Below are 16528 nucleotides of genomic sequence, written 5' to 3'. Positions count from 1 at the left end.
CGTAATGCGGGCCTCTCACAGCTGTGGCCTCTCCCATTGCGGAGCACAGGCTCCGGACGCGCAGGCTCAGCGGCCATGGCTCACGGGCCCAGCCGCTCCGCGGCATGTGGGATCTTCCCGGACCGGGACACGAACCCGCATCCCCTGCATCGGCAGGCGGACTCTCAACCACTGCGCCACCACGGAAGCCCCAATACTTCTCTTATTTATCAATAGATAGAATAGTTGGGGGTAACTGAATTTATCTTAAAGAAATGTGCATTACACATAACGCACGTGTATGATAAGCCCAACTGTCCTAGAGCCGGGCAGAGCTCTCATCTCCTCAACTAGATAATCAGCAACGCGAGGACAGCACCCGTGTCTTACAGGACACCTTTATCCCACAGGATGAGTTACACAGCTAGTGCTCAATACTATTTGAGTCTGATTTATTGACTGCCAGCTTAGTAAAGAGCATCGTATTAGAAGCCCTGGAGGTACAGAGCCTAAACTCTGCTATTTACTGTGAAAAAGGAAAAGACAGACTTGTCCACTCATATTTGAACAGATGCAGTTCATAGAGAAATTTAGGAACAACCCAGTGGATCACAGCACAGGAAGCTAGGAGACTCTCCATCCAGTCCCTAACCAGCTCCACCTCTTATGCCTGTGAGGAAGAAGAGCTATATGCCTTCATTTGTCTTACTCTCTGATGGGGAGAACCGTATCTGATATCTCCTGGATCAGTATAAGTGAGAAGTGAAATGAGGTTAAGGATTGAAAACACCTTCAGTTCCTTGGCCAAACAATAGTGGGTAAACTCAAGCTCCTATCATTATTTTGCAGATATACGTGATTCTAGTATATAAAACAGCCTGAATTAATAGATGCAACTCCATGTGCTGGGTTGGCTGAGCATTTGTTTGACATTTACTACACTTCCCTTTTACTGTCTTTAAAGTAAATAAAACAACACCCAAACGTACAGGGAGAACTCAACTAACTTTTGAAGGAGATATATAACATGTGTTGGAACCGAAAAGCATCATCTGTGCCCTAAGTCTGGGTCTTCCCTAAGACATCAGCCAGGCAAAATGCAGTGGGAAACTCCAGACTTACACGTGCAATGCTCTGTGTTGTTTTGTTGTAGTGCTTAGTGCTCAGCAAAAAGCCTGGGCCATTAGAAAATGAATGCTAGCCTGTACTTGTGGGCGTCCCTCCCTCCATATATGAGGTGGCACCCACGACGCACTGTGTCATTTATTCTCATACCAAAACCCTGTAACATGAGAATGATGTCTGACTCCACCTTAAATTTAGCTGGGGAAACTGAAGCCTAGAGATTTTGTAACTCTCCTGTATTAGTGTCTATTGCTGCCATAACAAAATACCAGACTGAGTAGCTTAAGCGACAGAAATTTATTTTCTCCTAGCTCTGGAGGCTGGAGGTCCAAGATCAAGGTGCTGGCAGGTTTCGTTTCTCCAAAGGCCTCTCTCCTTGGCTTGCAGGCAGCTGCCCTCTCACTGTGTCCTCACGTGGTCTTTTCACTGTATACAGTCACTCCTGGTGTCTCACTCTTCTTATAAGGACACCATTCATACTGAATTAGGGGCCCCACCCTTTAACCTCATTTAACTTTAATTATCTCCCTAAAGGTACTATCTCCAAATACAATCACATTGGGGGGTTAGGGCTTCAACCTATGAATTTGTGGGGGGACATAACTGAGTCCATAACACCTGCCCAAAACACAAAGCTAGTCAGTTGTGGAGCCAAGATGTACCTACTGGCTCCCTTCCTATGATCCACCCAATTGCTGTCTTTGCTGCTTTGCCATCCCACCAACGCCTCATTCTGTGTCCGGAATGAAAATGGCCCATTACACAGTTAAGGGAATGAAAGCCAGAGTATGGCCATAAAGAGAGAAAAGAAGTCGAAATGCCGAAAATCCAGAAAAACTGACTCTCTGCAAAACAGGAAATGCAGCTCACACCCAAACTTATTCTTCCGTGGCCAAGTGTCTCCTCGTGCCCCCACGTGGCTGGCTTTGTTTTAACAGTAGGAAATTCCCTCATCCTCTCAGATGGTGAGGAAGGTCTTAGGGACCAGTGCTTGTTCTAGTAAAAGCCATTGGACTGATATGACCCAATAATGTGCTTTTTCCAAAATTACAAGATAATACACAGTTTAACTCTTTTCATCATGTTTTTTGTAACCAAAAAAAATTTCAAAGACCCTCTTTCAGTGCTATAGAGCTCATAAATGTAATTAATAAAGATTTTCTGATTAGCTAGAATATGTCAAATTCGAAAAAGCCAGACATGCTTTTCTCTTTCTCTCAGATAATGCAAGGAAGAATCTTATATTTATAAAAGCACAGGCTTTCAACTATATTGGATTTTCCTTTAAAAAGAACAATAATTTAAAGTGGTTGCTAGCAGAGAATTAGGTACATTTAAATGGGTATTCGTGTTCTGAAAATCTTAATTGAAACTCCTGTATTGTTGTTGTTTATGCATGTGTTTGTTTTGGTTCTGAGGGACAGATGAGGTTCTTTTGTGCATTAGGAGGCCTTTCATCTGAAACTGGTTTCCTAAAAAATTAAGCCGGCCTGTTGGAGATACAGCTTTATATAAAGCATAAAGACATGCTAAAAATATTGTTTTAAAAAGATATGAAAAATCAAAATGGTTCTTCCGTGAGAATCATTCTATAACAAATATGAGGCACAGCAGGACTGATGTAACTTGGCACGAGATGACATCTGTGTTGACCATTTACCTGTCCCCATGATACCACTTTCCTGGGCTCTGCAAGACGGTCCAGCCTTACCAGCTAGCCCCAGGAGTGGCTAGTAAGGTAAAAATTCCGCCTCATCTTCAGTCTTGTTGGCTACTAGCATGCTGACACCAAAGCAACATTGTCAGCTTCATCACGGCAGAGACCAAATTTTGGTTTATAGAGCAACCCATCCCACTGGTCAGGAAATGACTCAAACAATAATATTTCTCCACTATTTTTCTCCCAGTACAGTATGTACTGTGGTACACATCGTATCAGTAACCTCTGTTCTCAAGCAGAGATGCTCATTGGGTACTAAAACCCAGTAATACCACATCTTAAATAAAAGAATTAAGGCAACACTATAAAGGGGAGTGGGGGGTTGGGAGTCTGAGATTAGCAGATGCAAACTATTGTACATAGGATGGATAGACAACAAGGTCCTACTGTATAGCACAGGGGACTACATTCGATATCCTGTGATAAACCATAATGGAAAAGAATATGCAACAGAATATATATGTATGTGTGTGTATAAATGAATCACTTTGCTGTACACCAGAAACTAACACAACGCTGTAAATCAACTATACTTCAATAAAATAAATTTTTTAAAAAAGGAATTAAGGCATCATTATAAAACATTTTTTTACCAGCCAAAGGGATTTTAAATTACATATATACGTCACGTGTATATTTTAATAGTCTAATAGCGGCACTGTCCTTCATCTGAGATATTAATTCAACGCCCTCTCAGCTTTTCTCTCTAAACTTCCTGAATGGGTGTAGAGAGTCCAGAGTGCTTCTGTAAGGAGTAACAGGTAATCCTATTATTTTTACTGGGATCCTCTGCTTAGCAGGAGTATATCCCAGGATCCTTGTCCTGAAGCTCCTTGACTTGGCTGACCACAGAAAGCTTTCCACTCTCTTCAAAGCCACCACCACCAGCACGGAACTTCCTTAGGCCTCGTGTCCTATCACAAAAAAGGATGTTGCGTGGAATTCCCAGGTGGTCCAGTGGTTAGGACTCGTGCTTTCACTGCCAGGGAACCCTGGTCAAACCCTGGTCAGGGAACTAAGATATTGCAAGCCATGCGGCTAAAAAGAAAGAAAAAAAAAAAGATGTTGTGTAAAATAAAGTCCTTTTTTGGGTACTTCATATTTTCGGATAAAGCATTTTATTCATAACTAGAGAAAAAGCCCTTTAAAATAGTGATCAAAATAATCATGACACTAGATTTAACCAGTGGTGGATCCAGAGGTTTCATGTGAAACTAGATTATCATGGTCTTAGCCTGACACTCCACTTCAAATTCTCATCAAGTCTACATCTCCTGTTCTACTTTTTCAGAGCTAACTTACGTGCAGTTTCGTGTCAAGGATCCCTACAGAACCTCTTAGTACTTTGTGCAATGAATAACAGGAATGAAACATGAAAAGACCCAAGAGGTCAGCCCAGCCTCTGTCTCACAAAACAGGGCATCTTCGAGTTAGAGCACATCTGTTTTTCTTGTTTACAAAGCCTAGTATTGATAAAGTATAACAAACAGTTGCCTGTTTAAATAGCTTAATTGACAAATTAATAAGTGAGCATGTAACTCTAAGAAGCTGTTTGTGAGGAACATGGAGGAAAAACAATGACACCCTCTTCCACACTCTGGTCAGTATATCCATGACATACCAGTCGAGTGATGGAGATACTGGCCCACTGATGCTGAAATCCTGAGATCCTGATGTGCAAACACCCAAAGGAATAACTAGGGAAACATTTCTGTCCTTGAAGAAATTATAACGGAATATGATTCCAAATTCAATAAAGATTTTAAATGAGCTAGCATGGTTTTTCCTCCTCAATGCTCCTAATCCCACATTTTTTTTTTTTTTTTTTGCGGTACGCGGGCCTCTCACTGTTGTGGCCTCTCCCGTTGCGGAGCACAGGCTCCGGACGCACAGGCTCAGCGGCCATGGCTCACGGGCCCAGCCGCTCCGCAGCACGTGGGATCTTCCCGGACCGGGGCACGAACCCGCGTCCCATACATCGTGCAGGCGGACTCTCAACCACTGCGCCACCAGGGAAGCCCCCCACTTTTAAGACTCCTTACTAGCCCCATCACTCTGCAGTATGCTATACCGCTAGGGACAGTCATTCTAAAATGAACAAATCATTTGGTATCAATAGTTCAGGATATTTCTTTGTAAAAACTCACTTTTCTTAGGGGAAAAAAAAAAAAAAAAAGAACCACTCTAGAGACACGTGAAAAGACTCTAGGAGAGGAGGCTTAAATTAATTTTCCATTTCCTGTTGTTTCCAAAAATCTCCCTCTTTGATTAGACATTCCCTGCTTGGAGGCAAGGGTGGACCGACTAATCCTTCTCTTCAGCCCTGGGTATCACAAGAATATTCTTTTCCTTCCAAGTGCTCCTATCATAAGCCTCAGCTCTGGTCAATGGATTTATAGCACTGGGAGTAAATATCCCTACATAACACACTGTTACACTGCCATATGCACGAGTCTTGGGCATATCAATCCAACAGAAGTATACATTCGTGTGCATGCCCCACAGACGAGTGAGCTGTAAAAGTCAAGAAGAATCTTCCTTATGTAACTGGGACCTTAGACTCTGGTTTCTTTGAACAAAACAAAACCAAAAAATCGGTATTTCCAAATACCTCTAAAAGTAGCAGGATCTGAAATCTTATATTAACAAACTAGTTTAGTGTGGCATGGAGACTGATGTACACCAACGCTCAAATTCCATCGCTTTTTATGGCCTTAATGTTCACCTTTTTCTTAATCATTGGTACCATAATTGCCTGGACTGCTTGGAAATCACTGACAATCACAACTTGAGAAAAATTCATTATTTTTCTCTTTTGATCTAAAATAGACAACAAGGCTTTGGGAATTCCCTGGTAGTCTAGTGGTTAGGACTCCGTGCTTTCACTGCCGAGGGAGCGGGTTCAATCTCTAGTTGGGGAACTAAGACCCTGCAAGCCACGCATATAAAACTTTTTTTTAATTTAAAAAATGAAAAAATATAAAAACAAATAAAACAGACAAGCCTTAACAAAATCATGAGATTAATTTCAGAATAAAATCTATTAATCAAGGAGTTAGGTTTAAAAGGAGCAGTGCCTTTATGAAAACAAGAACACAAAAAGCAGAGAATTTATGACCATTATTGAATGGAGGACTAAAATCTCCATTATGTATATAAACTACATGATGAAAATATATTGGCCAGCAGTTAGTACAGAGACTAAGTCTGAGTCTAGTTTTCAATCAGCTACTTGGGGCTTAAAGCTGAAGAACCATCACCACTGAGTCCTTTGGATGTACAAATCTTCCTCATCTTAATTATTTAAATTATTTCTCTGGACTGATGGCTGACCAGACTGTTTACCTCTTCTGCCTACTAGCTCCTTCTACTTAGGTTTCTTTAGGGAAACAAGAGAGCCCTCAACCAGAATGATGGGGGAAAAAAGTGGGGTAAGCAAAAAATATTCTGAAAAAAGAGAAGGCACAGAGGGAAAAATAGAAATTAAACAAAATCTAGAGGGAACTATCATGCAAGTCAACAACCTCTAGCTTGTAAAGACTTAAAACAGCAACCACAATCTTTGGACCCCAAGACACACACACACACATACACACACACACACACACACACACACACACACACGTATATATACTATGCTAACTCTAGAGAATCACTTTATACACCTTTCCCCCGCACCCATCCGTCAACTAACTAACTCAACACACGAGTACACACACACACACACACACACACACACACACACACACACACACACACACACACACTTGCCATTCCAGAATATGCCATGGTCTCATTCTTTTGTGTCTTTACCCATGATGTCCTCTTAGCCTGGAATTCCCTTTTCTCTTCATCTACCTTCAAATGATTTACTCTTCCCGTAATAACCAGCTACAGCAGGAACTCCTCTTGGGAGTTAGACGCCCCCTGCTTTGTACTCCTCAGTACATGTGTCTGTTATAGCACTTAACAATCTGTATCGTAATTACTAAATGTTTCCCTGCGTCTCCAGTGAAACTGTGAGCTCCTTGAAGGCAAAGCACATGATAAGGAAAAAATACATGGAGTGTGGATCAGACATTTCAATCTTGATTTTGCCAAGGCTATTTTCTGCAAAATGATAATGATATATCAAATTTTTAAGAATACTGTGAGAATTAAAAAATTTAATTACTTTGCACATAGTAGGCCCTCAACAAATGTTAGAGCTACTTCCTTCTGAAGCCAAGTACAAGCAAAATACCTACTATTAAGTGCATGTCCAATACATGTGTGTGGATTAAACTGAATCCCTAGGACTCTGACTGGTCAGTTATATGCCAATGGCATACAAAGGTAGTTTTACCTACTCTTGTTAACTTAGATTTCAATACTGAAGAATATACCAGAGAGGATATTTCAAATAAAATGTCAGAAGCTGGGGCCACACTGTCTAACTCAGGGGCCCATCAGGAATGATCGACTGCCTCGTCTGTTATGCCTGACTCACCAATGAACAGACTGACCCACCCAGGAATACTTCTTTTTAAACTCCACAGAACCTCTTTTTCCTCAAATATAACATGGAAATGGAAACATACATGATTTTCTTCTTCCTATTTACCAAGATAGCATTATTAAATGAGAACTACAAAACCAGTTTCAACTTCTTGAGACAAGGTACCACACACTTACACACACACACACACACACACACACACACACACACAAGTTATATTCATTGTTGCTTAGCATTTGAGGGTTTCAGTGCAAAGCATTTATAAATGTTTAAGGAAAGACAGAAAGCACTGAGAACAGAAGAGATGAAGAGAGAAGAAGAAAAAAAAAGAGGAAAAAATAGGTGTGGTAACAGTGCTTGACAAAGAGGAATCTCTCCACATTGGAATGTACCCTCCTACATTCAAACAGATTTAGTCCAATATGCATGGCTGAGTCTAACACTACACTCTACAGAACACTTAAAGCGCTGTATAAGAATTCCACAATAATGACTTCTTACTAACAAAATTTCAGTGAAGCTCTCCGGAAAAAGAAGGACGCAAACCTCTTGCAGTGTGCACAACTGGTTTCCCAGCCCCCCAGCAAAGCTTCTAGACCACACGGTGTCTCCTCCTCCTCTTCTGAAGCCACTACGTTATCCCATTAGCTCAAGGGGGAAGAAGAAAGGCATTGTGTTAATTATGTGCGTGCAGACAGCAGTGCAACATCCAGAAAACAATTTTTTTCTTTTGATAGTCCACTTTCCTCTTATTAATAAAAAGTAAAAACTCTGATTTCTTCAGAAACACCTAGAGCTTTTAACGGAAATCTTCAACTCGGCTCACTTTTCTCCAGCTGATCCTATAAACACTGCTGGCCATTTTTTCCCCAATGCCTCTAACATATTTTCACTTAGCACCAGTTTGATGTATAAGATCTGACAGCCCGGCAGTTATAGGCCACCTGCATCACTGTTGCCATGACAACAGTGAAAGACAATCCATGATCCCATGCCCTGGTCACACGTTTCAATACAGCTTATCTGTCCAAAGCCACTGAGTCTAATGGAAGAGAGTAATTACCATCTTCCACTCATTGTCAAAATTCCCACCATATAATGCTCTTCAAAATTATTTTATTCCTCTCACATGGCTGCTTTGCAAAAACTAAAAGAAACCTTAAGTGGGAAGGGGGGTGTGGGTGGGAGAAAGGGGAGGCTGTGACTGGTATAAACGTAGCTGACTGTGTGTGAACTGTCCCTTTGCAGTGGAAGAAGGCACCAGCCAGCGAGAGGGATACAGAAACAGGTCGAGTTCGTTGGATACCATCTTAAGATGTTTAAAAAATCTGAGTAAGGAAATTAGTAAAAATTCCCAATTTCGGCCTATGCTAAAGGCATTTCATTACTACCACTGCAACCCTTACACAGGTATCACGATCCCCCTACAGTACGTGGCAGTCACGGCAACAATGAACAGCTTCACAAGGGTGGAAAGGAGGAAGAAGCAGAGGCCTTCAGTCTGGATCCTTCTCCTACAGTCATTTTTTCCGGTACTCTTCAACCCCTCTCCTTCACACTCCAATAATAAAAATGAATGTGTGATCGTCCGATTTTTGAATTCAGTACTGCACATTCTCAGTGGTGGGTACAACAGTGTCTTTAAGAAAAGTCTCATTCTTACAGTATTAAAAAGTGAACTTCGACCAGCAAACACTTTTGTGGAAAAACCTTGTGAAGAAAAGCACTTACAGGAAAGAGTCGTTAAACTGAAAGACAAAGTCAAAAGTCACATGGACTTGAAAAGCAAACTACGAAGAGCAAAAAATGGACAAAAGGGCAGAGAAAGGTGATCCGCAGATGCAGGCGCTCAACTCTTGGTAAGACTGTGCCACCCTTCTTTAACTTCAGTCATTTTCATAGAAATAGAATCACGCCCATTAACTCCAAAAAAAAGTTATATGAAGCGGTACCTAGCTTCCTGGTTAACAAAAAATACTCCCATTAAGACAAAATAAGCAATTTCAAATGATGGAACAAATACCAATCCACAAAAGGACGAAAGTAATGCGATGTTTAAGCATAAAAAATTAATTGTTATATTAGTATTGTATGCCTGTCAGAATGAGCCTGAAATGTTTTATTTAGGCTAAATCCTAAAAACCACAGCCATAAAACATTTAACCAGCTGTCAAAACATTATAGTTATGAACTAACATAACCGACACTATGTATTAAACATGGCATTATGAAAATTATACAGCAAACATGAAAAGTCTGACTAGCCAAAGGCCTCTGCGACACAGGCCTTCTTAACTTCCCTTGAGCGTCCTTTGGCTACATTGCTGTTCATTAGCAGTCCTCACTGGAGGCCAGAAAAAGATGGTCTCGGAGGAAGCTGAGGCTGAGCCTCCTAATGGAAAAATTCAATAGCTTGTGTAATTTTCCATAGGACACCACAGATACAGATGCTAGCAAACACTGGGGTGTTGACTAAATCTCTAGTCAAAACAGCCAACCCATGACCAGAACATTCCAATCAAATCAGCCAACTTAAAACACTTGGATGAAACTTTTTTCCGGGGGGTGCGGAGAGGTTAGCGGGGTGGGGAGGGGATCAAGCCATTTTATAGAGGGACTTTGGGGGAGGGTCTTAGGGCTCGGAGGTCAATGAGATCTGAATCCTTCTCCCGGCCAGGATCTCCCCAGCTTCACAGTGGCTGAAAGGATGAAACATTTTTATATAATCGTTTGTGGATTTCACTTAGTCATCCTAGCTTTGTCCCCTCCTCCTTATGGTGGAATTTGAAAAACATCATTTAGATAACAAGAGCCAGATAAATATAAAGGTATTGACAGAGTAGAGCCTGTAAACTCAAGTCACCATCAGCAAAGAATTTCCTATCTGTTACCCCCAACTGTGGGAGGAGATCCAACTTGTAAGAGTCTTCTCTGATGCCTTTTGTAATCCTCGTTTAAAGGACCTTCCCTCCCACACCACCTCATCTGAAGAGCGAAGTCTGAAAACTGGTTCAGAAACCTGTTCGTGAGCAAGCCAGTAGCTGCCACCACCGACCCAAAGAGTAGAAGTATTTGTTCTCCCCCTTTCCAACCTGTCCATTCCTGTGGTCCCTGCCCTTGCCCTCCTCAGCAGTCCTCTGTCTTCTTGATCTTGACGTTTTTGAAGATTACAGGCCCATTCCTTTACAGAACGGAACGGGTATGTCTGATGTTTCCCCATGATTAGATTCAGGTAATTCTTTTTTAGAATAACACAGTGTATCCTCAGTGAATCATACCAAGAAGCGCGAGATGTTGGTTTGTCTCTATATTGTCAATGTTAACTTGGATCATTTGGTTAAAGTGATATCCCCTAGGTTTCTCTACTATAAAGTTACTCTATTTGTCTTTGTAATTAACAAGCAATTTGTGGGGAGACACTCTGAGACTATGTAAATACCCTGTTCCTCACCAAACTTTCACCTACCAGTCTTACCATACGTGGGCCATTTTGCAACTCCATCCTTCCTTTTGTATTTAGTGGTTGTTGGCCTTCTAAATAAGGGTTTTACTCTCTCTCTCCCCACTCTATTTATTTTACTCAATTCCTGTATCAGTATGGACTTAAGGATTCTTATTTTACTCAATTAGTTATAACCCATCGCCATATTTATTTTGACGTTCATTTTCTCCCAATTTGACCAGTGGGAGCCCATCAAGCAGGCTGTTCGACCCTTTTGATTCTCTGACCATTCCCCACTTCTTTCTGACTCAACAAGATGTTCCAGGTCCATGTTGTACTTTCCCTACCCCAGCCCAGGAAATGGCCTTTATCTCCGAGTCATGCTCCATATTTTTAAAGGTACTATGTTGACTTGATGGTTTCTAAGACTATAATGCAAATACATTAAAAGGAGCAATGTAAAAATGAAGGTTAGTCTGTTTAATATAGCACAGAAACATCTCTGGTCATGGAAATATCACGGGTCCATCTAGAGATAGTAACCTCGTGCACCTTTTTCATGTCCTCATTGCCAGCGATATCAGAACTGGCTTTGCATCTGGCTCTACACAGCTGGGCTATGAAAGCCATGGGGCAGCTGTAGGTCAGAGAGGAGAAAAGTGAGAACACAGAGATCTATGCAGGACAGTGGACACAAGGCACAGCATGTAGTCTGCCCTGGGCAGGGCCAAACTCAGCAAAGATTCTTTGCTGGACCAGTAGCACCTACCTAGGGAGCCTCCAAGGAGGAGACCCTTCCCTTCTCCCATCAGTACCAAATTAATTATCACATTTCACTTGCTCAGAAAATAGCTTCTGGTTCCATGTTACATACAATTGCTTAGTAATCTCTGACTGATTTGTGAGGGGGAAGATACTGTGACCTGTTCTTTTCAGAAAGGAAAAGTAAAGCAGAGAAGCTTCGACAAGATGCTCAGGAGCAAAAAACAGTTTCAGGTTTTGTGAGGCCTGAAGCCTGCAATATTTAACTCTTTAATAGTGAAATAACTAATATAAAATAAAGCATGCCTGTATGAAAATTTCTCCCAGAACTCTGTGAAGGGCTGGGCAAGGGAGGGGACCTGACACTGAAGTTTCATTCACTTCATGGTAAAACTCCACCTCTGCTCAGAAGCCATTTCAGCTTCTTGCTGTGGACCCTAAGGGCTAGCAGCAGGAGAATAATTCTTCAAGCAGGCTGGTCAGACATCCCTCCTCTGGTCTGAGAGAATCGGAGCCTCTAGGATCTACTCCAGGAAACAGTGCATCTACGACTTGGGCTTCAAACCCCACCAGTATGTTTCAGCATAAAGTAGGAACGCAACCGGAACTCCCACGAACGCATGAGAGCAACCTGTTTGGGAGAGCAGTGGAGAGTCTTGTTGGCTGTCTGTTAGCCAACTTCATCTGTACACAGATGCCAGTCTGTCTCCCCAAGTGAAGTGACACCGCAGCTAGAACCCCTTGATCAAAGTCGGGTGACAAATCCTATCCAAAGTCATAGGTATACCTTGAAACTGGACCTGGAAGTTCAGGCTAACAGGTCTAAGGGATGCTACTCTTTCAGGCTGTGGGGAGAACTCACATTCTGGATCTGACTTTCATGTTCTTGTATCTGCCTTCTCCTCCACTGCACTCACCCCATTTCACCTGGCACTTCATGTTCACCGAGCCTATTACCATTGGCTGAATTCATTCTCACAGCTCCGTGCTATTGACTGTGCTGCTTTCGATGCCTGCAAAAGCTTTTCCATCTTCTCTGCCTAGAAGAACCCTACTCATCCCCCTTAAGGCCCAGATCAGAGGCCAGCTCCCTGCACAGTCTTGCCTGACATGCTCCTTACCTACTCTCCTTGACCTACAAAAGTAGATTTAAATCATTCTAACCTTTGTGTTCCTATAATAGTTTTTTTTATAAGTCTATTAGAGCCCTTATCACGTTATACTGGGGAATGACATGTAAAATTCTTACCAACTACATTAGTACGAGGCCCGTATCCATGTTCTTCTTTGAATTTCCAGCAATCTCTACAGTACCTGGTACAGTGGGGCTTTAAGACAACGTTTGCTGAATTAAAGACTGTTGCCAAAACTGCGAATGTTCTTTTCTTTTCTAAGCCTTATCTTAATTCAAACAAAACTACAATATTATTGGGTTTTAAAATCATGTATCTGTAGTTGTATATATGTAGTTGTATAGAATTGTAACATAATCAAACTGCTGGCATTTTTAGGCACCTCTTTCCCTCGAAACCCTCCTTAGTTACCTTTGACAAAGTATCAGTGTATTTCTACTGTATAAGTTCTGTGTATGTGTGTGGCTTTTTCCATTTTTTAAACTTTTTATTATCAAAAATTTCAAACATACAAACACAGAATAATATAATGAATCCCCACTGTCCAGCTTCAACCCTTGGCCTCTCCTGTTTCATCTATTCCTCATACCCAATGCTCTGGTCTGAATGTTTGTGTCCCCCCTCAAAATTCATATTTTGAAATCCTAACCCCGAGAAGTGACGGTATTAGTTGGTGGGACCTTTGGGAGATGCTTACGTCATGTGGGTGAAGCCCTCATGAATGGGATCAGTGCCTTATCAAAGAGGGTCCAGAGAGAATCCCTAGCCCTTTCTGCCACATGAGGGTATAAGAAGAAGTCTGCAACCCAGAAGAGGACCCTTACTAGACCATGCTGAGACCCCAGTTTCAAACTTCCAGGTTCCAAAACTTTGAGCAGTAAGTTCCTATTGTTTATAAGCCACCTAGTCTGTGATAATTTGTTATAGCAGCTCAAACAGACTATGACACCTAGTTTCCCTTCCATATATATTAAAGCAAATCCCAGTCATCGTATCATATCTGTAAATATTTCAGAATGTACCCTTAAATGTTATTGCCTCTTTTTTCAAAAGCATAGTCATAATACCCTTAACAAGTCTAAAAAGTACTCAATAATAATTCCTTAATATCATCAAATATTCAGTTAATGTTAAAATGTTCAACTGTCTCAATCTTTTACACTAGATTTTCAACAGGGAAAATATGCCGTTACTTCATACAACTCATAAACAAGTTGCCCTGTTTAAATTAAGAAACCCCAACTTGTATCCTAACATTCTGTAACATTCCACAGGACAAGACTCATGAAGCCTCATTTCACTACAATGTACTAATTGAGCTGCTGAATTTTGTTAAACATTTGTCCTATATAGACATGTAAAATAATTTGTTTTCTATCCAAAGATTTTATTCCACAAAGATTTCCACATGAGTTAGCACTAGTTTTGAGTTATTCATGGCCCACAACAATACATTTTATTTTTAAGTCTTAAAGCACAAGTTCTTCCTCTTCCTGAAACTCAAGGGTTCACTCTTAATTAACACAAGTACTTTCAGTCTAAATTTTCACTTTTCAGATAAAACTATGGCCAGAAAAGAAATGCCCTCAAGAACAATCCAAAGGGGCCAGAAAAGAAATGCCCTCAAGAACAATTCAAAGGTAAAGTATGCAAACATATAAACGATCTCATAATTTTTACTTGGACATGAACATTAATACAAAAATGCTTACATCCATAATAACACATATCAACGAGCACAAAAGACCAACACCAGGATAAATCTGGGAAGCGATCGGTCTCTTCAGGCAGAACCTAGGACTACAGGGATATTCAGAAGCAAGAGGGAGATTTAAGTACAGTTTCCTAAATTCGTTTCTTGATGACCCCAGACACACAGTATATATTCCTTGATTTGGAATCAGAAACTATGCATGAAGAGCACAATGTAAGTGCACTTAATTTATGCAACTGAAATGAAAAACTGAATACAAACAACCAAACACTTATATGCAAAAGTCTTGCCATTAAATGAATACTAAGGCAGAGACTTTGAGAAATTAAGACTCTTTCCTATAATGCAAAAATCACCCTTTTTAAATTTAGCTTTTAATATAGAAGGCTTCCCACCAAAATCACAAAGTCATTAGAAACGCAGATATCAATTTAAATATAGAAAAAATGTACTAATTCACACTAACAGATGTTAAAGTGGTATGGACTAATAAAAAGTTAGGAATTACTTCAAAATAGATACAATGTTATATAGACTACGAATATGTGCTAAATACATGTCCTTTAAGATCCTCACTTTGGTGATTTTATTTGTAATTACTGTTTCCCCTGTTTAAAAAAATAGATGATTCTAAATAAAAGCAGTTTGTTTTATTTAATGGGTTAAATATCCTCCCCAATTTTTGTTTTATTTACTCAGTGAACTTGTTTACTGATACCCTTTTAAATATGGTAAAAAGCCATATTACAATTACCACACGTTCTGAACATCCGGGTTCAACTTAATCAAGTCATACTGTATTCCTATATTCTTAATGTTTACCTTTTTTCATGTGTTCCAAACAACTCCATCCTATATCCAGGGTCCCCAGAGAATGGGCCCTTTAATACTTTAAGATTCAGGGAGCTCCTTACCCATCGCTGGCCCGTAAGTGTTCCTAGTGAAGACACTTACACACAGAACATTGCACTGGCGTGTTCAAGGCTATTGCCGGGCTTGGAAGTCAAGAGCGTGTCTATTCTACTTCAGTACAAGGACGGGGAGGCTGACAAAGAAACAAAACACAAGTCACGTGGAGCCAGCTGCCTTTTGGATGCCTTGAAGGATTCAATTCCTTCAGAAAGTCACTTAGAAACTGCCGCTCCCACCGCGGGCGCCAAAACCCTGCTTCCAAAGTTGCTATTCCCTTCCATCCACCACGGCTCAGGCCACTTCCAGACCCACTGTGAGAGCTGGTTAATACCCTACAGGGCAGGAAGGGAATCATGCTTTAGTCAACTGAAAGTGCAGCAGATTTTCAGGAAGCTCAACACAGACAACCAAATTGAATCAGTAACACTTATCTTGTAAAGCAGTGTCATGGGATTGTTATTGATGACAAAGGATTAGCACTTTGGATTTACATCTCCCCTGGTAGATGAGACTTTTAGAAAGCATGGGGCACTTCACCCACAGATACAGAGCCCAGCTCCTGAGGCCACCTCTGCAGTGTCAGTGCTCAGACTGCAATCGCTAACAACCGAGGCACGTCAACTCGTGCTGGAATCTCTCTACTCACAAAACAGGCCTAGTGCCTGCTGGGACTGTCTTTCCTCTTCCTCAGCAGAACAAAATCATTCTACTTTTTATTCTCAAAATGCAGGCTTGCTTCTCTCTTTTTTTTTTTTTTAACTTAGAGTTGATTTACAGATTTACAATGCCAGTGATTCAGCAAAGTGCTTCAGTCATACATACGTATGTTCTTTTTCATATTTTCTCCATTATGGTTTATTACAGGATATTGAATATAGTTCCCCGTGCTATACAATAGGACCTTGTTGTTGTCTCCTCTTTTATCTTTAGTGTGATTTGTGGTGATTTTTAGGGTCCTAATACAAATAAAATCCTAATTATAGGGAAGGCCATTATCTTATATCTTTTTTTACTATAATCCCAAGGTAAATGTTTGGGGCTCCTAATTATACTGATCCAAATATTTCCCTCATGTTTTCTTAAACACTCGTTATTGTCTCTCAAATAAGACTTTAAAAAGGTGTTTCCAATAAAGGGAACCTCTATAATTACACTTTTAGGGCTGCTGACCACATAAAAATCCAATCTCAAAAAATAAAGTTAAATTCGAATGCAACTTTATGTTTTTAATCATATGCTAAAC

Source organism: Neophocaena asiaeorientalis, unplaced genomic scaffold (genome assembly GCF_003031525.2).
Source record: "Neophocaena asiaeorientalis asiaeorientalis breed wild unplaced genomic scaffold, Neophocaena_asiaeorientalis_V1.1 scaffold7, whole genome shotgun sequence".
Classification (NCBI taxonomy): Eukaryota; Metazoa; Chordata; class Mammalia; order Artiodactyla; family Phocoenidae; genus Neophocaena; species Neophocaena asiaeorientalis.
Note: the sequence above shows the minus strand (reverse complement) of the source record.